Source organism: Mercenaria mercenaria, chromosome 4 (assembly GCF_021730395.1).
Source record: "Mercenaria mercenaria strain notata chromosome 4, MADL_Memer_1, whole genome shotgun sequence".
NCBI lineage: Eukaryota > Metazoa > Mollusca > Bivalvia > Venerida > Veneridae > Mercenaria > Mercenaria mercenaria.
In genome coordinates this window covers 53,522,766-53,547,662 of record NC_069364.1, presented here as the reverse complement: position 1 = coordinate 53,547,662, position 24,897 = coordinate 53,522,766, and positions in this window count along the sequence as shown.

Below are 24,897 nucleotides of genomic sequence, written 5' to 3'. Positions count from 1 at the left end.
ACACAAGTAACAAGTACATTAATTGATCATATTTATACCAATTCGCCTCAAAATGTAACTGATGTTAGTGTTCCCAAAATTGGAAATAGTGATCATTTTCCAGTGTTTTGCAACAGAAAACTAAATGAAAAAAATAAATGCTTTACACATGAAACCATTGCATTCCGTAATTTCAAGCATTTTAATGAACACGAGTTCTATAATGAGCTTTTAAATACAAACTGGGATATTATTACAGAGTGTAAAACTGTTGATACTATGTTAAACACATGGAATGAATCATTTTTAAAAGTAGTTAATAAACATGCGCCACTTCAAATCAAACGTGTTAAACGCAAGTATCAGCCGGACTGGTTTACCACAGAAATATCTCAAGCAATACGAGAGCGCGATTTACTGTCACATGATAAAACCTCGTATATATATACAGAGAAACGAAATGCAGTACTATCAATGATCAGACAACAAAGGAAATGTTCATATAAGAATAGAATTGAAGAAGGTAAAAATGACCCGAAAACCATTTGGAAAATATTTAAAGAGTTTGGAACAAATAAAAATAATAAAGATGAAGTCAAAATTCAAAAGATATCAATTAACAATCAAATAATAACAGACCCACAAGAAATTGCAAATAATTTCAATGAATTTTTTGCTACGATTGCTGAGAAAATTAAAGATCCGATACCACTTTCAGATTTTACATGTATTAAGAACCTTGTTAACTCAAAGGTTCCGCCGGAAAATTTCTTTAACATTCCACCAGTATCAGTTTTTAAAGTACAAGACTTTTTGCAAAAACTTGATGTCTCTAAATCAACAGGTCTAGATAATATAGGACCAAGACTGCTGAAAATGTCTGTCCCATTTATATCTCATAGCATTGCATTTATTATAAATCGCAGCTTTAGTGAGGCCTCTTTCCCAACTGTCTGGAAAAGTGCAAAAGTTAAACCAATGCATAAAAACGGGGACCTTGTTAATGTAAATAATTACAGACCTATCTCAATTCTGCCTACCTTATCTAAACTAATTGAGAAACATGTGCATGATACACTTATGAGTTTTTTAACAAATTTTGATTTACTACAAGATAAACAGAGTGGTTTTCGTAAAGCCCATTCAACAGAAACAGCACTTACTCAAATGTTAGATTCTTGGTTGAAAGCTATTAATGATGGTTATCTTATTGGTGCTGTGATGATTGATTTCAGAAAAGCATTTGATTTGGTCGATCACGGAATATTATAAAAAAAGTTGGAACTATATAAATGTAACAAATCCGCTATACAATAGTTTAAATCTTATCTGTCAAAGCGCCATCAAGTTGTGCAAATAAACAACTCGTTGTCAAACAATGAAAATGCGATAACATGCGGTGTACCGCAGGGGTCCATATTAGGTCCTTTGCTATTTCTTTTGTTTATAAACGACTTACCGATAACAGTCGGCAAAACAGTATCATCTACAGATCTATATGCAGATGACACCACGTTTTATGATGTTCAAAAAGATAAACTTGTCTTGAAAACTAATTTAAACACAGCCTTATCTATTTTGGACAAATGGTGCCTAGAAAACGGTATGCAGTTAAATACTGATAAAACTAAAGTAATTTTTATAACAACTCAACAAAAACGCCGCTTTTTGGAAACTAATGATATCGCACTTTCGTATAAAAATGTAATACTTGGACAAACATCTGGTGAAAAACTCTTAGGTGTTTATATTCAACATGATTTAAAATGGGATTCACATATAAAAACTATCTGCAAAAAGTTGTCGTCGTATATTTGGTTGCTATCAAGAATCAAGAGTTTTCTAGACACGAGTTATAGAATTTTGTTTTACAAAGCTTACATACAACCACATTTAGACTATTGCTCTATCATATGGGGAAACACAACGTACACAAATATACACAAATTAATACTATTACAGAAACGAGCGTGTCGTATCATTTTAGGTCCGGAATATAGAGATTTTAACCAAGCATTATGTTCTCTATCAATACAGCGATTTGATCAGCGTCTTTTTTTTAAAAAGGCCTGTATTATGTATAAAATCGCAAATAATTTACATCCCAACTATATTTGTGAAATGTACATGCAAAAACCCCAAGTAAATAATACTTCTTTTACTTTGCGATCAAACACAAACAAGAATTTTTGTATACCAAATACGCACACAGAATTGTTTAAACGTAGTATGCTATATTCTGGTCCAATTATTTGGAACTGTTTACCTATAGAAGTTAAATCTGCTCGTTCATTACAATGCTTTAAATCATCATGTCTCAACTGGATGAAAATTACATAAACTATTACCTTTTTGTTTTCTGATATGTATTTGTTTTATTTTTCTTATGTACATGCCTTTGTATTTTCAATGTACTCATGTTTATTATGCATTATGTTCTGTATATACATGTGTTTTCTTCTTGAGAGGGCCTCATGGAAGATTAGCATCAGCTAAATGAGCTACCCTCTATAAATAAAGAATTTACTTACTTACTTACTTACTAAGACAATGCTAAGCTGGTCAAACATTATAAAAATAGATGTTAAGGTTTACTGTTTCAGTGTAAATACTGTAACAATAATTGAACTCTTCCACTCGTTTATACTACATGATTTTATTACATGTATTTGTATCGCTAGACAGATAACGTAGCGATAGCTTACTGAAAATTTTAAGAATTTAAACATTAACATTTGAAATTTTAATAAGCTGACATTTTTATGAAAACGTTCAGTACCAGGAACTATTATGTTCTTTTTTTTTAGATAACATGTGTAACTATAAAAAGTCAGGATAATAAATGCAAAATTATTTCTAAATGATTTGCTATCAACAAAGAATCTATAATGTCTTTTATTTCCAGTTGTGATTTAAAAAAAAGATATTGCATTGTGCAATCGTCTACATTCCGATGAACAAAGTCCATCATGTTGTTGTTTTTTTGTTGTTTTTTTTTTAAATACGGAAATTTACTCCTGTTGACTACATTGTCTTCCTAAGTCCAGTCAATAGTATATTAATGCAATAGTTACATGCTGGTATACAATGTATTATTAATTAAATATAAACGGAACAATTATAAGTGCCTAAGCTGCACTGAATACGTTATTTTCTACAAATTATATGCATAAAGATAGATACAATATCTTTTTTTTTGTACACAGACAAATTGGAGTATAACTATTTATCATATATCTATTTTATTTATCCATTCTTTTACGTTTATTTGCAACAAACAATATCCTTACAATATATGACCTATTGAATGCACGTACGTATACCAAAAAAGCTGTATTTTTCCAGTATTTGGACGGTTCAATATTTTTATGTTAAACATACGATAAAACCCGAATCGCGTGAAAATGTTCGGAATGTAATTATAAATCGGATGAAGTAGGCGCTTTATCTATAGCGTTTGATTATGGATGGACAGATTAGTAAGCTTTACAATGAAACTCTCGTTAATACATGAAAGATAATTCTTAGCATATATCCATATACACAAAAGAAATATTTACGCACAAGAAACAGTGTCTGTAAATAAAGATAAAATCCAGAAATTACATAAATTATACAGCACCACCGAAATATGTTTAACACAAAACACGAGTCATGAATTAAAAGACTTGAATAAACGATTACATGTATAACTGGTGCATTTTTCAGACGTTGGTATCATTTGAAACCATACAAATTCTTATTGATACACTGTCTTCTATATCTTATCTGTAAACTTTTACATAGTAACACTTCAAAATGTGGTCAGGTTAAATCAAATACATGTAGTACAAATAAAATCCATAATATATTCCACTATAGAAAATCCTGAAAATGATTCTTTGTAGACTAAAACTAAAAACATTGATGATTTAATAGTGCCTGTTTAGAATTCAACTGTTATGCAATGAGTTTTAGAATAACACAATGTACTTATTATCTTCCGTTTTTCCTCAATCAACTCAATTCTAGCAGTAATTTATAATACTTCCTCTGACCTTATGTACTTGTGTAGCTAAGATGGTCAGTCAGGTGATTCACCTGGATGGAACAAACTGACCGTTTCTTGACCTCACTCGCATTCATGTATTTTAAGGAAGCTCCTAATAAACCAGTTAAACTGACCGTCAGACCATCTGACCTTGTCCTGCTGCTGATCTTATCACTTATCTCAATAAAACGATCATTTCTGCTGTAAAATGGCAATTTAGACGTCGAGCCAGTATTCAGACTAATGAACAACAGATGTAAATAAACTATCGAGACTGTATTGTATACCAGGCGTCAACTTTTCGACAATATTTTTTCTTGCACAACTTACTCTACAAGTATCATAATCTGTTTTACTTCATAAACAAGAATGTAACATGTAACAGCATTTAAAATGTGTTTTACCAGTTATATGCGCACTGAACAGATATTCATACGCTGTTTAATATCATTAAGATTACGTTAGGTTGTATTTAACATTTATGAATATTGTCACACTCTTGAAACTTTCAAAACCAGTGAATCAGGAAATATTTAATAGACTATTTTTCATTATTTATAGTACGTCAAAACTGCAGTTTGATAAGAACAAATATTTTGCTTTAGAATTTGTGAAGTTTGTAAGAAATCAGACTTTTAAATTTCCCTTAAGATATTGTTAATTGTCAATCATGTTTTTGTTAAATTTTGACGACAAAAACATTATTTTGTTATAATTGCTGTGAAGTTTAAAAAATGGATAAATTAAATGATCATCAAAACACAAAACTTAAGTACATCTGGAACGTTGAAAGTTTGATATGTTATATTAACACTATTTTCTTTTTCTTATTTTTTTCTTTATCTTATAGTGAATACATTGTAAGTTAGAAATAATCTTCGGAATCTCTGAACTATAATTATAAATAAAGTATGTAAGATTCCTCAGGATCGGAGATAGAGGTTATAACCATTGTCTAATTTACGTGATCTTGTTCATGGCAATAATTAAGACTTAATTTTATAAAATCAGAAATATAATTTACTTTATATTCTAGTATAAACTTCTAAAATGGATCGTGAAAGTCAAAGTAATTACATGATTTTCTTATATAACATTGTCGCCGAATTTTTGTATTCTGTATATTCTATATACAACACATCGTAACTGAACTAACTGAACTAATTAAGTCGATGATAAAAAAAAAATTGAACATTAGTTTCTCTTGACCTCTGGCAACAGTTTAGACTACTCGTCGGCAAACCATGTAATAAATGCACACTTTTGCCTGAAATACGGACAAAGAGCAAAAAATAAATAAGTAAATAAAATGAAATAAAAAAAAAAAAAAAGAAAGAATTTAAACTATAGGCAACCTTTGCTTTTTAAATAGTTTAACATACATTTAACAATCTAATATTAAATTCTTGGGCTAAAAAGTGTTATTAATTATATTGAGTGAATAAAACGAAGACAATTTTATAATCATGTGACTGATTTCTGCCGTCGTTATGGCCCCGCGCTCAACGTTGCCCCAACAAATGTGACCAAGAAAAACGAGGCCTTGCCGAATGTCGCCCCACAAAAATCGCCCCGCTGAATATCGCTCTGCCGAACGTCGTCCCTACGAAACCTCACCAAGACTGCCTTTAGGGCCGAGACTTTGCATTGCACTATCCGTATAATAAATGAAATATGTTATCTTACAGCAAGGATTTTTTATGACTAAAACGAAAAAGAATCTAATAGTACAACAAATAATATTCACACGGAAAAAATATTCACAGGCAATCCTGTTCTACAAATACGTCCATAATGCACTAGAAATGCAAATAATGTTGTCGGAAAAATAGATATCACAACACTGAGAGGTGTATGTTAACACTACAAACGACAAAATTTGCAAACACGATTACCCTATGAAATAAGTTTTACAATATAATGGTTAGGTTTGTTCAGTTAAATATCTTTCTTTGGTGAATATCACAGTTATATTTAACTCTTTTCGGGTTGATAAATCCTGATATCAACCTATGAAAAAGTCGATAATTGTATAATGTTGACTTTATACAGGTGGCAGTGTTATAACGGCATTCAATTGCGTTGAGTTAGGTTATGTATTTTGCACGTTTATGTAATCCCGTAAAACAACGTTTTTAATCGAGAAAATTCATATTCTATAAGGATTGCAACTTTCATTCGAGCATAAAAATGCAATGCTGTTTCTGTCAATTTTCGAGGAAGTTTGAACAGGAGATAGAACGTGTGTTAACAGAGAGATTCTTGCGCGCACGTGCTGTTTAAACACCATTTTTATATATGCGTGCCCCGTGACAAAGCGTGAACATAATACGGCCTCAAAACGGATAGCTCAAAAGAAAATGACGTCAAGATGAAAAAATACGGCCCCAAAACGGATAACTCAAAAGAAAATGACGTCGACATGAAAGAACAGCTCCAGCGCATTTCATGAAAATTTAATGACGTTTAGAGATAATGTAATCATTTCCCCCCGATTTTTTTGCAAGAATAGTGTAAGCGCATCGTGTTATAACATCCTCAGAATCCTTCAGGATATTTAAGTACCCTCGCTCAACGGGCTCGGTAACCAAATCACCCTTTAGGATTCTGCAGATGTTATAACACGAAGAAACAAATGTTATAACACAAAAAACCATGCGTTATACGTACAATATGATTGTTTTGTTGTTGTTGTTGTTGTTTTGCTGGGTTTAACGTCGAACCGACACAATACAGGTCATATGACTACTTTCTAGCTTTGATTGAGAAGGAAGAGCCCAGCTGCTTTACAACGAATGATTTCATTACGGATGGGCACGTGGTAGAACCACCGTCCTTACGGAAGTCAGCTGGATGGCTTCCTCACTTGAAGAATTCAACGGCCCGAATAAGGCTCGAACCTACATCGGTGAGGGGCAAATAATTTGAAGTCAATCACGGAGGCCATCATACAATTTAACTAACTTGTAATAAGTTAAAAATATGCACTAATCTACTATATAAATTGTTTATTAGACGTCCTTTTCAGCACTTGAGTCAAACCCGATGGTGTGTGGGCGAAGGTAAAACTACACTAAACGCGAGTCCGACGTACTTGATATTATACTATTTGTATAAGGTTCTTTCCATATCTATTCATATTCTGATTTGCAGTTGTTGACAGGGTCCTTTCATCAAAGGTATATACAAATGCAGGACACATTCTAGACCACTTTCGTTACAGATCGCATTTGTAACAGATTTCCTACGCACGCGATCGCATTCGTAACAGGTAAAATGTGTTACGAATGTGTTTGTCCATCATGGGGGTTGACATGAGAAGCACAAATGTATCATGTTGAGTTTTAATACTGCAAATGTTTAATCCGCTGATTGTCATCGCAACATTAACAAATAACTGCCATCAGCACCATCACAAGTTAGCGTCGTCGTCATCGACGTCACTGACGTCACAAAATTAATTGAGCCGCATCATGAGAAAATGGGCCTTCGGGAATCTTTGAGGCTTTGCGACCAGTGTCGGCCCAGATCAGCCTTCGCATCCGCGCAGTTTGATCCGGGCCCAAACCGTTCGCTGTTGTTTCAAAGACGACTTATTCTACCTGATTATGAAATTTTCTGACCCTAATTCAGATGCATAAATGCACAGGTCAGCCTTAATATACACTTTCGGGAAATTCACGAAAATGTCCGAAAGCCAATTTTCCCATGATGTTACTAAATTTTAATTATCATTTCTGCATCCATTGTCACAACCACTATAATATGACTACAACTTCAGCCACTTCTACTGTACCTCGACTAGCTGAAATGTAGACCCACATGCTCAGGTTACTGGTTCGAACCCGGTGGCGACATACATTTGTAGCTATATCCGTGAAATGTGGAGTTTGTGCGTTCGTGCAGTTATATATATAGGTTCTTGTCCTTGGTATAACTTGCCCAATAAAGTTCAATGGGACACATTTCATTTGATGCATCCGTTGTTGTCAGTATAAGTATTTTGATGTTTAAAGCAATGCGAATTGACAAAGATAAACAAAACGAAAACGAAAAACATATCGGACGCCGATGACATCCGGATCAGATTAGTAGCCATAAGCAGTCTTCGAATTGTCAAGCTAGCCACTATTTAAAAAAAAGAATATTTACATAAATGTATATATACCCGATGTTCTATGGAAACAAGCTTTTATAAGACTATGTTAGTTGAGACTGTCTTGATCTTGATTTAGCATTTCTTTTGTTGTTGAAGCGATAAAACAAGCTTTTTGCCGATTACAAAAATTGAACAGGGATTGCGTGTGATGTGCATCTTCCCCTTTAATCATACATATTCATATATTCATGAATTTAGTAAAAATGAAATATTACAAACCAAAACCGATATAGGAAATTTATAAGTGACATGCACATGTAGTACAATGCTATTTTGAACAGACCTGTCATGATAACGGTATATTTGCCAAGTTTAATTGCCAGATAACAAACTAGTACCAAGATATTTACCTGACCGGAAATATTCCCTCTAATCAACAAGAGGGTCGTCATGGCCCACTATCGCTCAGATGAGTAATATTACACTATATCAATGATATCTCGGTTCCTTTCGAAAACCTGCCAGAACAACTTATTCGTCTTGGAGTTATGGCCCCTGAGTTGGCAATAATTACTGATTTTGGCCTTTTGGACGCGATAGAGACAATACTTTTTGTTTATTTTGACTAAACTTGCACACAACTTATATATCTATAAGATCCCGGTTCCTTTGAAAACAAAACCCGTATTACACCATTTCACTTGGAGTTACGGCCCCTGAACTGGTCAAACATGCTGATTTTATCCTTGTCAACACAATGGAGACTACATTTATTATTTGATTTTTATTAAACTAATATAGGATCTCACTTCTTTTTAAAACAGCCATATCTCGCCATTTGTCTCGGAGTTAATAGCTGAAATGGCAGTTTGCTTATGTTAGTCATGTGAACACCCATCATATCTATCATTTAACTATAACAACATCATTTGTTCTTGAGTTATGGCCTCTAAAATGACAAATTTTGCTGATTGTAACATAATGAACATGACAGAGATCACATTTATTATTTGATTTTGACCAAACTTGCATTGAAGTTATAAATCATAAAATATCTAGCTTTTTTTCCCTCAAAAAGTAGCCATATCACGCTATATGGCATAGAGTTATGGCCCCTAAAATTACAGATATAATAACATGTATATAGAGGATATAACACGAGTATCTTTTCATATTGAATATATACAACGAGTTGAATGAAATGATAAAATGCGAGGCTCTGTCGAGCATTCTATCAATTTTATTCAACGAGTTTATTAAATTCAATGTGGAAAGTCACAAATGTTATATTCTTTTTATCACATGTTTTCTTTTCCTGTCGATACATGAAACATTCTACGTTCTTTTACTATATAAACAAGTCAGTTTGACCGACGTCTCCTATACTTTAAACGACGTCGACGTCAAAGCTTTATTACACTAGTGTTCTCGTATTATCTTTTTTATGTAATGACTTTATTTCACTCCTGCGACATCAAAGATGTGATAAATATAAGTTCTGTGTAAGCTTTGTCAAATCAAATAATAAATGTAGTCTCTATCGTATTCACAAGAAAAATGTGAACGGACGGATGGACGGCCGGAAGACGGACGACGTACAGAGCTTGATCACAATAGCTTACTTTGTCACTTCGTAGAAGTGAGCTAAAACATGTTACAAATGTTTTCCAGATGTAAAAACGCAGCTTTTGTTCCTTTTTTTCCGATCGAAAACGACATGTGACAAATGTGATCAGATGTCACTTCAAAGTTCGGCACCGATCACATTCGTCTTAAAAACTGTACTTGATTTCTGTGACATATGCGATCTCATTTGTAGCACTCAAGATGTGCGTCGGATATTTTTCATGATACTAAGTCGATATCATATAAATATTGCATTTCTGAGAGGTTGATATTTATAGGTTATTAGCTTTGTATCGGGAATATGCACGAGTTCTCAGCGGAAATATTGCACGACTTTAGGAGTATGTAATAAGAATTAAATATCAGCTCGAGATATATGAATATGAGGCGTCAGTTGAGATATGTATACACATATTTCGAATGTTGGACATTTTTCATATAACTTTAAGAAATACAGTATTTATTTCATTATGCCGAAAAAAAGGTAAAAATATTTACTGGAAAATCAATATAATTAGTCAAATAACTGATTGAAAGAATCACTGAGATGTCGATTATTAACACCCAGTAAAATAAAGTCTAAACTAAACAGTTGTGTAAAACGTGGCGAATTTGTTTCTAAATACTAGTACATAATATGATGTGAGAAGTTTACGTGACGAGAAACCCCTATTTCAGCGTTGCGTAGATGCCAAAAACCGACCTCAGCTTCAATGATAATTCTAATGAAATTTGCTATTGAAATTAAGGAGATTCGGCGCATTTACATAACTCTAAATCTCCCCCTTCCCACCCATTTTTCGTTGCAGTTCTGCTAAAATGTTAGAGAAGTTTACCAAAATCTACCAGGGGCTTATCAACTGGGCAAATAGCTGTAACTTTTAATATCTCATAAATCTCCGTGGCCTGCTGTGCTGACTGACATCACCTCATTAAATGCCTGCTGTTTGACCTTATTTTGATTACATGTTTTATGCGTTTTTACTAATCATAGCAGAAACAGGATCCAGAACTTTATAGAATTCTTATATAGGAAATGTTTTTTTTTCTATTTTTAATATTATTTCCAGAATGCTATAAAATAAATTTGTTATTTCTAACAGGTGAGTAATTATATATATATTTTTGTATTTATCAGTTATATTCTTGAAACAAAATGTATCGTGCTAAACAATTGGCAGTACAGTTATTTTCGAGGAAGTATTTTTTAAAAATTAATTTACAATAAAACTAAGAAAATTAGTTTAAATATCTACCTGTTTCACCAGAGGGTTTTTCCGTTTTATAGTCTTACTTTTAATACGACTCGGTACTTATGTTGTTACAGGAGGCGATACATAAAACGGTAAATTCAATTTATTCCCCGATTCTTATTATGTGACTAAAACTTGCGTCAGGTGGCTTAAAGTCCGTGGGCCAGAATGTCCGTCTAATTGTTTCAATAAGTGTACAAAAAATAGATAATGCATTGGGTTGAACTTGTTTGATGAAACTTTCTATATTTTAAATATATATATATAAAACAAAAACAACATCAGGTGAAAATGCATACCATTTTGATTTTTGCCTAGATATGAGAATGTAAGAAACTATATATCCCGAAATGACTTAAAAAGTATATGGTAAGGTTAGTACAACTTGGTATACTGATAGAAGGCACGCAATTTAATTTTTGCAATTTGTGTGCCTTGTCGTGAGAAAACTTTAATAAAACAGCTCTGGTAATAAAGTGTAAAGCATTTGAGGGAGATCAATGAAGGAACCTTTGTTTACAGCTTGGTACACACGTAAGGCATTTAAAATATTCTGTGCAAAAATTATGAAATTTTGATAAAGGGTCATACGACAAAGTGTTTTGGTTTTATATAGACAGGGGATATTTAGAAGATAGTGACTATAAACCCTTACATGCCTGAGTGAGACCAGTTTTTCCCTACCCAAGGGACAGTGTTGAATGAATAACCGAGCGTTAGCGAGTTTTTTTTTATCAAAACTATGCGAAGAGTAAGGAAAACAGCTGCCTTTCATATTCAGACATGTAAGATAATTTTCCTTGCCTATCACGTTCAAAATAGATCGTGGTGACAAGTAAATTTCGGTATTTCCTTACACTATTTTTATAGTTTATGACGTCATAATAGTGCCAGTACTGTTTGACGTCACCAAAGTGAAGGCTGTTTTAGACAACGTTTTTTAAACCCCCTATGGAAAGACAGGAATATTCATCCCTGGCGCATGCTCAATCAAATCTATACTTTCCCCATTAGGTAGGCAAGGAGCTCCACCTTTCGAAGAAAAGAATAAGAAAAAAAGCTTCCGTGCGTCAGAATCGCGTCATTAATGTTTTGGTTAAAGTTTTGCGTGAAAGTTCATATCTCCGATACTGCTGCATGCATTTGGTGGAAAGTTCACACATGTCTTCTATGTTATTATGTGAGGTCACTGGCCAAGTCCCATAACTGTTACCTGTATATTACCAGATTTATGTTCCTTTTTATACTTAGAAAATAAATTAAGTTAAAGTTTTGCGTGTGAGTACATATCTCTGTAACTAATAACGATATTTAATTGAAACTTCACACATGTCTTCAATGCCATTAGATTTATGTAAGACCACTGACTATGTTTTATAACTCTGACCTACATTTTAGCAGAATTTTGCCCTTTTTTGTACTTAGAATATTCTGGTTAAAGTTTTGCATGCAAGTACATATCTCTGTAACTACAAGATATACTTATAGTATCGCGATATTTACATACCGATGAGAGTATGTTCCAATATCCACCAATTTTATGACAAGATTATTTTTAATGCAGCTTTCAAAAGAACATACTGGAAAAGCAAATAGTATCATATCCTCGCTTTTAACTTAGTGCCTAATTAAATTATATTGGTATTGAACGCATACAAGAACGTAGTCTAATGCTGTATATTCTAATTTATCTATAAATCTTTCTTCTCCACTTCCTTACAACATGCTTTTTGGTTGATCACTACTACAAAATAAACGGGAAATGATCCTACCGATCCTTCTACCGTAAAATGCGATGTACAGATCGAAATTTATACTTAGTCTATCGAATTAAAAAATGTGTACTTCCGGCGCGAGCACAGAGCGCCTGACTATGGACTTTTTTGGAAGAATACGCTTTTTCCTTGTGCCGAATAAGTATCCGCATAACTTGTCTGAACCGCAATGTCTTGCTTATTATTACAAATACGGGCAGTGTTGTTTTTTATTCCAAAATCTTCCTTTAAATTGATAGAGAACCGATCCTGGGCGAAACTACGAAAATCGAGATCGGTCCCTCTACGGTAACATGCGATATACCGAATGAGACATTTACTATCGACTTGAAAATTGTGTACCACGGTCCTTGCCATCATCAGACAGTTCTTTTCAAATGTTACGGGGTGAGTTGAAGTCCGATCGATTCCCGATTAACGCAGTGCTTTGTTTTCATATTATCGTGACATGATTGTTTTCTTTTTTAAAGGTTCAGTAACACTTATAAATAACTTACAAAAGATTATTTTTTGTTAATACATTTTAGTTTTAAAAAAAATCTACTTTACTCTAAACATGTTACAATATATTTTTGTGACATTTTAGTTGTTTCTACACGGAAAACAGTTAATAGAAGACATTTCTCTTTTTTACAATATCATTGAACAAAAATACTATGCTATATTTCTGTTGTATAATTTCAACTTAAAAGAGCAACACTACAATTATTTTCTCGGCCAATTTCGTCGGAAAGATTAAATTTCTTGTTAAAATAAATGCTACTTGTGATCATTACATCCAAAGTGCTACTGGACCTTTAAACTATCTATTACTATAACTCCAAAATGGACTGCTAACTGTGTTTAACTTTCATTGATTCACATGCTATACTTAAATTTCAAGTGAGCATTTCATTCAAAATACATTTTAAGTAATACATCAATTGTATCCTTTTCCTGGAGCAATCTGTTATTCTCGTGCAATGAAACCCATTAACAAATAAACTGACCTAATGTTCATCTCAATGTCAAAAGCTGACCATGGAGAAGGGTGCTGGTAATTTGATAGGGCTATTTAAGCCAATCTACAGATGCTATCTGTAACTCTCTGGAATTCCATGTTGTTATAACTTCGCGCTCTGATCAGAAATTCTGTGAGAAATTGAAAGCTTCAGACATTTTAGTAGGAGCAGTAGCCTGGCTTCCTGGCTGCATGGTTACTTTTTTATATAAATACTGCAAGCAAAATAAGAAAATCTTAAGCCTCTAAAATAGCACATTTTATCTGATGGCTGAACCATACCCATGTTTGGAGCCAGGGGCAATAAAAATGTCAATGTAGAAACAACCTGTTGAAGTTACTTTCCTCTTAATGAATAAACATATATATGTAAATAAGAACAAACATAGGGACGGGAGCCAGTCTATAGGAGTAGCTACATTTTAGCCGTCCTGGGACAAAGTGAGCTCTAATCGTTCATAAATCATGTCAATTAAAGAGTATTTATGTACACAAACCTGGGAAAGACGGCAAGGTTGACTATACCGTTGCTTCTTTGGTCAATATCCTGCAATTTACAGCCTGCTTCCGGCGATGATTTAGGATCAAAGTTACACACTTATATACTAGATTAATGGAAATAAGTAACGCGCACTCAGACTTCAACGTAATAGTGTGAAAATGAGATAATTTGGATACAAGGTGAGGTATAAAAATGTTAAAAATTCATGTAATTTTTCTAAAATATTTTGAGTTTGAAATGTTAATGTATTACACTAAAATTCGTTTTATTTTGTGTCGTGAAACTGTGAATTAACGTCATTCAAATCTGGTTAGTATAAAAGCAAATCAACTTAATTTTTGTTAAACGGGTATTAGGACATATTTATTTATTCAGTATTCTAGAATTTCTCAGTAATATGAGTCCATTGTACCACTTATAATTAATACATGTATTCTGTAGAGAAGTTTGACAATACTGTACATTTATATTATGTTGTCTAGGTTTTCAAAATCAGAAACGAAGCAAGAAGAACTTTTCTGAGGCTTAAGTGTTGAAGTTCAGTTGTGATTGTCATGCCCTAGGATATGCTAATGGATTGATGGAGAAGTATATTGATTCTGTTTCATTGCATTTTAAAAACAAAATTACAAATATTTCATTTTCTACAGATTTTTATGGCATGTGTTTAACGAGTAAATTTAGTAGTTCTGAAACTTATTAATTCTCGCTGCTTACATTTTTTTATTTCTGGTTTTGAACAATATTATACCTGAAGCGATTACTTTACTAAATACACAAATTATTAATACTTATCACAAAAACACCTAACTTTATTTCCAGCGCATAAATCAGCCATTGCGTTTCCCATACATTTTTTACTTGAGTCTGAAAAGTATTTAATATTACATGGTCATTTATTTTTTCTGCGAAATATGTATTTTTCAAATTTGTTATTTGCAGTCTGCAATGTATATTTGTTTGATTTTTTTTGCCGTTTTCAACAGTATTTCATATAAGTAGAACTTCACATATAAGTTTAATTTCATTTTTAAACTTTCCTAGTCAAGTTTCTATTTGAAAAAAAAATTAAAAATGAAAAATTACAGAAGAGACTATCGAATTCTTTTACTCGGCCCGCCACTTTGTAGACATTTAATTGATTATTCTGCATGGCTGTATTTGTTCAAATAGGAAATTTTGCGCCAATGTCTGTTTTCCGTTTATTTTTTAAAAGGTTGCGCGTTTTTTTTTTTCAGGAACGTCTGGATTCAGATACAGAAATAACATGGCAGACAAGTACTCATTTAAAGCAAGTGGAAACCTTGAACGTACGTAAAATATGTTATATATCTTTATTTCTTTTTTAAATAGTTGGAATGTTTGGACAAAAGGTTATATAATTTCATAATACTTTAAGTTTTTACCTTGGCGTGTAAAAATGTACATAAATTCTAGATACAATCAATTATGTCCTAAATACAACATCTGAACACTAACAGGCTCATTAAAGACTGTCGTTTTTTTTTGTTTTTGGGGTTTTTTTTGTTTTTTTTTGCTGACAAAATGTATTTTACCTGTCAAAAAAGAATTCTCATGAGTGAAATTTACATTTCTTTTTAGAGTATTAAATTAGTAGAAGTGCACCATATGACGTAAGACCTTTTCTTTTGATAATACAAAGAAAATTCTAAAGCACAACTGACATACTTAATACTTGTTTAGCAATGCACGTAAATTTAACGAAAACGTCAGTATTTAAAATATCGGTATGTTTAAATATGCACTCCTCAGAAGTGCTGAATTTCATACGTGTGTATTTTTATATTGTTTTTAGAGTACGAACAACTAAACCAAGAATTAGGTACACATCATAGGATATTGACGTCAATGGAAACAAAATGTTTGTACTAGTTGATCGCAGGAATATTGATGAAAAAGTTAAAAGGTATGGATATCACGATAGATGATTCTAAATTACATTATTACAACTTGTTACTACATGTATTTCAATATCATGAAACCCTAATTCATAATGATATTGTATAAACATTTGATTAGATTTGTCTAGATACGAGAGGAAAATGAAAGAGTTTAAAGGGATAAAACAAGTTTAAAAATTAGAGGTTAATTTATGTTAGAAATTGAAAAAAAGGAAAAAAAAAGAATGACTAGAATGTTGAATTAAAATCTAACAACTCACAATGAACTTACTGCAACTTTTAAGCGAATTCAAATGCCAGATACTTTTAATATAATTTTCTTATAAATAAGATATTTCTTATCTTAATTCGCCTGGAAAATTCAATGTAATTTCGATAACAGGATTAGGTACGCTTATTGGGAATGGACATTATGTTTGGTGCATTCCTTGTTGTAATACCTGGTTTTAATTATGGGGAGCTTATAAAGGCAGAAAAAAATAAGAGGTGATCAAAATTGTAAACATTAATGTAACATTAATTAGTGATATGTAATATATGGATGTAATATGGTTACTGCTTCCGCTAACCGCCCCCCCCCCCCACCCCCGTCCGTCTTATGACTTGATCTAAATGTTTTGCTGTTAGCTGGCTCTTTCAGTAGGTAGAGCGCAGATTCAGGATAAGCAGGGTAGTCCGTTCGATCCCAAGGTGAGAGGGGTATATATTCATCGGAGTAATTTGATAAAAGACAGTAGGGTTGGTAAAATGTGAAATCTATCTCCTGCAGCTCTGTATAGATCGGAAACTATATCTTTTAGTTGTTAATAGTAACCTTAGAACAAATGTTACATAAATGTATTTACAGACATTCAGTGATGGGGATGAAGTGGAGGTCTTAGGCCTCACCAAATTAAAAAGTTGTTCATCGGATTTGCCGCTCGTATATTTTCAGAAACACAAAAAAAAATTATTTTTTTTGTTTTTGGCTTGCGCTCGCCCCATTGAAAAAAATCAATCCAAAATTTTTTGGTGCGCTACTTTTTACGGACGTAAAAGTGTATAAATGCTTATACTTCCAGTCCCAGATTGTTCTCAAATGGATTTTAATCAAAATAAATACATACTACGCACACATCGTCTATAATAAATCATAATACTTATATTTAGTTGCATTAAAGTTATTTCCCCTTTATGCAGTTACGCCATTTTCTTCAAATGTTTACCAAATTACATACTACAAAAAATCGATTTATTTCATTGAAACTGGATGAAGAAAAACATACTAATTTGTTTGATAACATCAATCTACATTATTTTGGTAAGGGTAAATACTTATTGATGCATGTCACTTATCTGTTATCTGTTTTTTTCCTGTCCAAATGATCAGCATTTGCATACGAAAGTTGGTGGGGTAAGGGATTTACATTACGAGTTGTTCAGGACAGTTTTGATTTTCACATTTTCCAATCATTTAGTAGACTAATGTTAATGCACGTTAATCTCCATTTCAGACTTTAATTGAGACTTTGTTTCAACAAATTTAATATGTTATGAAAGTTTAAAGTTAGAAAAAAGAGCTGTACATAAGACATCATGCTCGACTTTTCTAAATCAGAGCTTTGCCAGTAAAAGGGGCATAATAGTCAGAAGCTATTAAAGTACAGAGCTACTGGTCATTATATAAAACTTAATTAAAAATATTCTATGTTAAAAAGGGGCGTAACTCTGTCTAGATTCAGACTTAAGAGTATTGTTTCTCCTGGACAGTCCTGGTGTAGACTTTGACAGTAAAAAACTGTTCTAAGTTTCAAATCAGAAGCTTTAATAGATCTAGCAACACTCACATAGATATTTGATGTATCAAAAACTTTGTAAAGTAAGCTAAGAATGCTACATTTTCATAGCAGTAAATATTCGATTCGATATTTGATTACAGTGTACTGTATGACAATGTTAAATATTACCTTTTTTCACGAGTTCGCGTTGTTGTGCGTCTGCGGGTTAGATTTTCTCAATCCCTGGGGACTTACTTTTTAATTTAAAAGGGCTATACATTCTATTTTAAGGTTTTTATTAGTCAGTTGAGAGCCAAATGAAGACAAATGTATTTCTTCGCTCTTCGCTCGCTCCTGATTTTCTCAAAAACAAAAAAAAAATATTTAAATTATTTTTTCGCTCGCCGCCTCAAATTTTTCAGAAAAAAATCCGATGAACAACTTATCAATTTGGTGTGGCCTTATCGATAAACAAAGAGTCCGCAGTTCAGGAAATGGTACAGCGCTGAGAGTATTCTGGAAGTTAAGAAAGGTTGGTAATTGTTATTGCATTAATTCATTTCTTATTGCTTGAATCTGTGAAATATCCGCATTTTTAGCTCACCTGTCACGAAGTGACAAGGTGAGCTTTTGTGATCGCCTGGCGTCCGGCGTCCGGCGTCCGTCGTACGTCAGTCCGTCCGTCCGTCCGTGCGTAAACTTTGCTTGTGACCACTCTAGAGGTTACATTTTTCAATGGATCTTCATGAAAGTTGGTCAGAATGTTCATCTTGATGATATCTAGGTCAAGTTCGAAACTGGGTCAACCGGAGTCAAAAACTAGGTCAGTAGGTTTAAAAATAGGAAAACTTTGTGACCTCTCTAGAGGCCATACTTTTAAATGGATCTTCATGAAAGTTGGTCAAAATGTTCACGTTGATAATATCTAGGTCAAGTTTGAAACTGGGTCACGTGCCTTCAAAAACTAGGTCAGTAGGTTAAATAATAGAAAAACCTTATGACCTCTCTAGAGACCATATTTTTCATGGGATCTGTATGAAATGAAATTTGGTTTGAATGTTCATCTTAATGATATCTAAGTCAAGTTTGAAACTGGGTCAACTGCGGTCAAAAACTAGGTCAGTAGATCTAAAAATAGAAAAACCTTGTGATCTCTCTAGAGGCCGTACTTTTCAATGGATCTTCATGAAAATTGGTCAGAATATTCAACTTGATGATATCTAGGTCAAGTTTGAAACTGGGTCACGTGCCACAAAAACTAGGACAGTAGGTCAAATAATAGAAAAACCTTGTGACCTCTCTAGAGGCCATATTTTTCATGGGATCTGTATGAAATGAAATTTGGTTTGAATGTTCATCTTAATGATATCTAAGTCAAGTTCGAAACTGGGTCAACTGCGGTCAAAAACTAGCTCAGTAGGTCTAAAAATAGAAAAACCTTGTGACCTCTCTAGAGGCCGTACTTTTCAATGGAACTTCATGAAAATTGGTCAGAATGTTCAACTTGATAATATCTAGGTCAAGTTTGAAACTGGGTCACGTGCCTCAAAAACAAGGTCAGTAGGTCAAATAATAGAAAAACCTTGTGACCTCTCTAGATGCCATATTTTTCATGGGATCTGTATGAAATGAAATTTGGTTTGAATCTTCATCTTAATGATATCTAAGTAAAGTTTGAAACTGGGTCAACTGCGGTCAAAAACTAGGTCAGTAGGTCTAAAAATAGAAAAACATTGTGACCTCTCTAGAGGCCATATTTTTCATGGGATCTGTATGAAAGTTGGTTGAATGTTCATCGTAAAAATATCTAGGTCAAGTTCGAAACTGGTTAACGCGGTCAAAACTAGGTCGTAGGTCTAAAATAAAAAAAAACCTTGTGACCTCTCTAGAGGCCTACTTTTTAATGATCTTCAGAAATTGGTCTGAATGTTCATTTTTATGATATCTTGGTCAAGTTCGAAACTGGGTCAAACTGCGATCAAAACCTTGCATGTAGGTTTCTAAAAGTAGAAAACTTTTGACCACTCTAGAGGCCATATTTTTCAATGGATCTTATGAAAATTTGTCTGATATGTTCACCTTGATGATTCTAGATAAATTTGAAAACTGGGTCACGTGTAGTCAAAACTAGGTCAGTAGGTATTAAATAGAAAAAATCTTTTGACCTCTCTATAGGCCATACTCTTCATGAGATCTCAATGAAAGTTGGTGTGTAATGTTATCATTGATAATAGCTAGGTCAAGTTCAAAAACTGGTCATGTTCCTTCAATAATAGTTCCTTAGGTCAAATAATAAAACCTCCTAGGTTGATCTCTCTCAGAAGCCATATTTTTATTGGATCTTCAGAAAATTGGGTAATGTGGAGACAGAAGTGAGCGATTCAGGACCATCAATGGTCCTCTGGTTTAATAGACAAAATGCTGTAATAAAATTCAGGATGACAGAAATGTGAAGTCTGACCGGGTCGCGAAACTTGAGCTGACCGGCTTGCTTGACCACATACTCTCTTTACGTGACTATAGTCCGTACCTCGTCCCCCCCCCCTCTCCAAAGAATTGTAAATTCGTTCCTCGGTATTCCAAAAGAACACATTATTGCAACGTTGCAAAGATCTGTTCCAAGCAAACATGCTAAAGACCACTTTTCTGGAGCCAAATTGTCAATATGTATGCGTTCAGTTAGGGACTCGAACTTTGGACTGTCCCTTAAGAGAGAGAGAGTTGACTCTACCGGGATGGGCTAATGGCTGATTACACATATTCTCTCATAAACGTAACGTAAACGTAAAGTAAAATCCGTACCGAGAAAATGATATATCGCGATATTTTATTACAAAAATATATCTAGAATATTTGTTAATCGTGTCTATCTTTATAGGTATATACTAAGATTTTTTTCCATTAAGCTTGGTCAAGCACGATTGCTAGACCATACTTCCTTAATCATGCTCGATTCCGGTCCAGGCTGTATATATTAAACTAATACTTTCATCCCGACACTTTCATTTTTAAAATTGTTTCTTGTAGAGAATATGCTTATCATTTACGGAGAAAGAAAAACCACGCCGTTTTGTTTAACATAATTTTTGTTAAAAAAAAGTGGTTTTATACACAGAAACAAACAAACAAAACACGGGTTGTCCATTTTATCTTCATTCTTTATATTTTAAATATTAAAGCCGCATTATTTTAAGGTGAATGTATATAAAGTGAGATTTAATTGAAGATGGGTCCTAGTAAGTCCGGAATATGGCTCGTATTCGAAAGATAATTGTGATTGTTTGTAAATGCTGTTTACTGGAAATATTGTTTGAGCTTTTTACTCAAAATGTTGTTCTTTTCTTTATATTCAACGGATTGTTTTTTTTTTGTAGTGGCAAGTTAGCATAACCTTAAAAAGAGATGCAGGCAAATACACTGTTGTTAAAGACCACTCTGAACAGAGGCCACCTGCCTTACAGTCACCATGTTTGTTTCCAGTTTTAACATTTATTTAGCCTGTGACTACTCCAAATAAAGACCAACATTTGGGCTCTACTCCTAGGCTCTGTCTTTATAGACAGGGTTTGAAAGTATATGTAAAGTACCTACCCCGAAGTTTATTCTGCATTAGTGCAGTGACTGACCATAAATTTTGGTTCTGTCCGTTCTGTCTTCGTATGTCACAAAGTTTAAATGGGCATATCATTGTGAAACAGCCAATGCGGATTCACACCAGTTCATTGTTTGTGATCAGAGCTTATAATACTTTATTTTTATGGGCCCGCTTTTTACCAAACTTTACATGACTAGGCCAGTGCCTATAATTTTCTCATTGGAGTTATGGCCCTAATTTGTCATTCTCTTACCCCGTATTGGGCAAACTCATTTTAAGCGATATCTGTATACTGAGCACGTGTTTGGTACCAAGTTGCGAAATCTTCTATATTCATGTAATAAACATAAACTTTTATTTAATATGATTTATATTTATCCACAATTCAAGTGTAGCCTGTACCGACTGAAAAGCATAACTGGAGAGATATATTCCATCCCATTTACTTTCATAATCTACTTAAACATGATGTTTAAGCGATGGAATTGTTTATCTAGCCAGTTGCAGCTGGATATTATATCATAATAAGAATAGGTTACAATACATTCCAGAACTCGAAAACTATTCGGCGTGATATAACTGTTGAAAGCAGAGAGGGGCACGCGAAGTCTTACTCCACCAAAGAAGGCTGAAAAATCGCCATATGAACTTATTTCTGCGAGTGACCAAACAAAGAATTTAAACTGAAAAAAAAAAAAAAAAAAACACACAGAAATTGAATGGCGATTTTAAACGCAAGAGAAAGTAAAATCAGTAAATATCTCCAAGGATTCCCTATCAATTAATTTTCTTGCAATGGATGACGTGATCTAACGTTTTTTTTTTTTTGCAGCGTTTTTTTTAGCGGAATTCGCTATTCTCAACTTAAAAATATTTCTTCATCAAAATGTTATACTTGTCCGATCCGTCTTTTCTTGTGTTGAGGGTAAGCGCATTATCATAACATAAAAATTATTCCCTAACTAGCGAAAGTGTGCTATTTTAACATCTTTATTCCAAGGGTTAAATCCTATTCGCTTTAGCGAAATTCGTTAAGAGGGAGGGACGTTTGCAATGTGAAAATCACTCTCTTTTCTCAGAATGCCTTAGCGAAATTACGCTATCTAGATGGGATGAACCATAAACTTTATAGTATTTTTTGCGAGGAACATTGTATAAACGTTGATGATTATTCTTGTCTAAGAAGAAAGTAACGAATTCCTTCAATACGTACATACATTAGAACTCTGATTGAAGTAGCAACAGTCTCGATTTTAATGGTTAATTTACTGCATTTTTTATGGCAAATTGATAATACCGCTTAACAATGTTGTAAAAGTAAAGAAAACATTCCAAAATGTCAGGATAAAACAATTTGTATACCAAATTGGCATGTTTTTGACATAACTTGACAGTATGGAAACTGTCAACTGCAAATGGAACGTGTTAACTGTGTATGTATGTTTAAGAAGTTCATTTTCGGTACTTTGATATAACTGACACGCTTAATCGTCCTGGTAACATTACACACAGACTGAAATAAACCAATTACTGATACCCAAAGATAGTAGTGAAATAATTTGACTTGCACGTGCTTAAAAGGAAATTACTTTTAAAGAAACGTCAATAACATGTCCTATTATTATATCCAGAATGTTTATATAACACTCTGTACTGATTTCCTGAATATATGTTTTAATATGTTCGGACTGTTTGTGACTACCGAGACCGAGTTAGATTATAAACACAATTCAATATTATAAGAACTATTGAATATACAATATAATTGTTTTAAACAAATATCAAATAACTTTGGCGATGCTGTGATAAAATCTAACACAAGTATTCCTTTCCTGTTATGAAAAGCAATTCTTGCAAAATGTTATAGTTGATACTGATATTTACAGTTTACTAGCATTTAGGAGTGACCTGTCGCTTTTATTAATAGATTTGAAAGGTTACTGGAATAATCCACTTCAGTAAAGGGGTACCCTACCTTTATATAACTTATTTTTATAATAAATATTTAAATGACTGCCTCTTCGACAATTAGACGCCGTGGTGCAGTGGTAAGCGCGACGCCTCTAGAATCTAACTTTTGTGAGTTCGAATTCCAGCGGAGATCAATATATATATATATTTTACATTTAATATTTTTTGTTTCATTTTATATTTTGGTAACATACATTTAAAATGATAATAATGTTAAAGATTTATTTTGAATTGCATTACTTGTATCATTTTGCTATTTTCGCATATAACATAGGTTTTTCAAATATCTTTATGATTGTGAATTATTCAACATGGTTGACATAGCTCTTGACGATTTAGTCATTCAACTAGCTGATGACACTTATAAGGAGGAAACCGACGCCGCCAGCGAGTGTGAGGATGCTCCATTGGGCGTGTGTGTTTGAAATGTATTGAATGTATTTAAATTGTATGAATGAAATTAAAAATGAAATTGAAATGATGAAATCAAATGAAATAAAAAAAAAACAACATGAAAAATAAAATAAAACAAATTCAATCATAAAAAAGTCGCCTTGTGTGGGTTTCGAACCCACAGCCTCTTAATCGCAAAAGTTAAATCACTAGCAAGATTCCTCAATTCTACCAACTAAACTATCAGTGCAATGTCAATCTGCTCGGTATTTGAAATATATTTATAGTTTTAAATAAGTCAAATATCTTTCAAACCCTTATTTAATAAATGGAACAGTCTGGAAAATCCAAATCTAAAAATAAAAGCGACAGGTCACTCCTAATTGCTAATACTAAGATATTAACAGTGATTTATCAAAACATAAACAGCGCGTTCAACGGGTTTATCAGAACTGTAAAATTGTATAAACATAGATATCTTCTGTATTTTTAGATTTGTATGAGGGAAGTAAAATCCCCGTTTTACGTTTTGTTTTTGTGAAATGACATTTAAATAACTTGTTGTCATACGTTAACTAGCATATGAGAAAGTTTGTTTAAGACTGACAGCATTATTGTAGGTTATCAACTGAGTCTTCTGCCATGTTGCGGCTTTTTGTATTATAATAAATGGTCAATATTACCGGCTAAATAAATGTGCACCACTGAAAATTTAAAGCAAATACCATATGTACATAATGTGAAGGAAACTTTTTCACTTATTAATAAGTGTCTTTCCGAAATCTAAGAGAAATAATACAGTAACTATGATTATGGGCAAATGTACTTTTTGCCTTACAGTACGTAACGATTGCCAGAAGACAGTCCCCGTTGCCTTTAAGAACTACCTATCAATGGGTATTCAACCTGTTGCGCAAGATGCAAAGAAAGAGGAAGGCTTAGAATAAACTTTCATGCATGTTTGAATTAGAAATGGTATTCTACCATGTGAACTT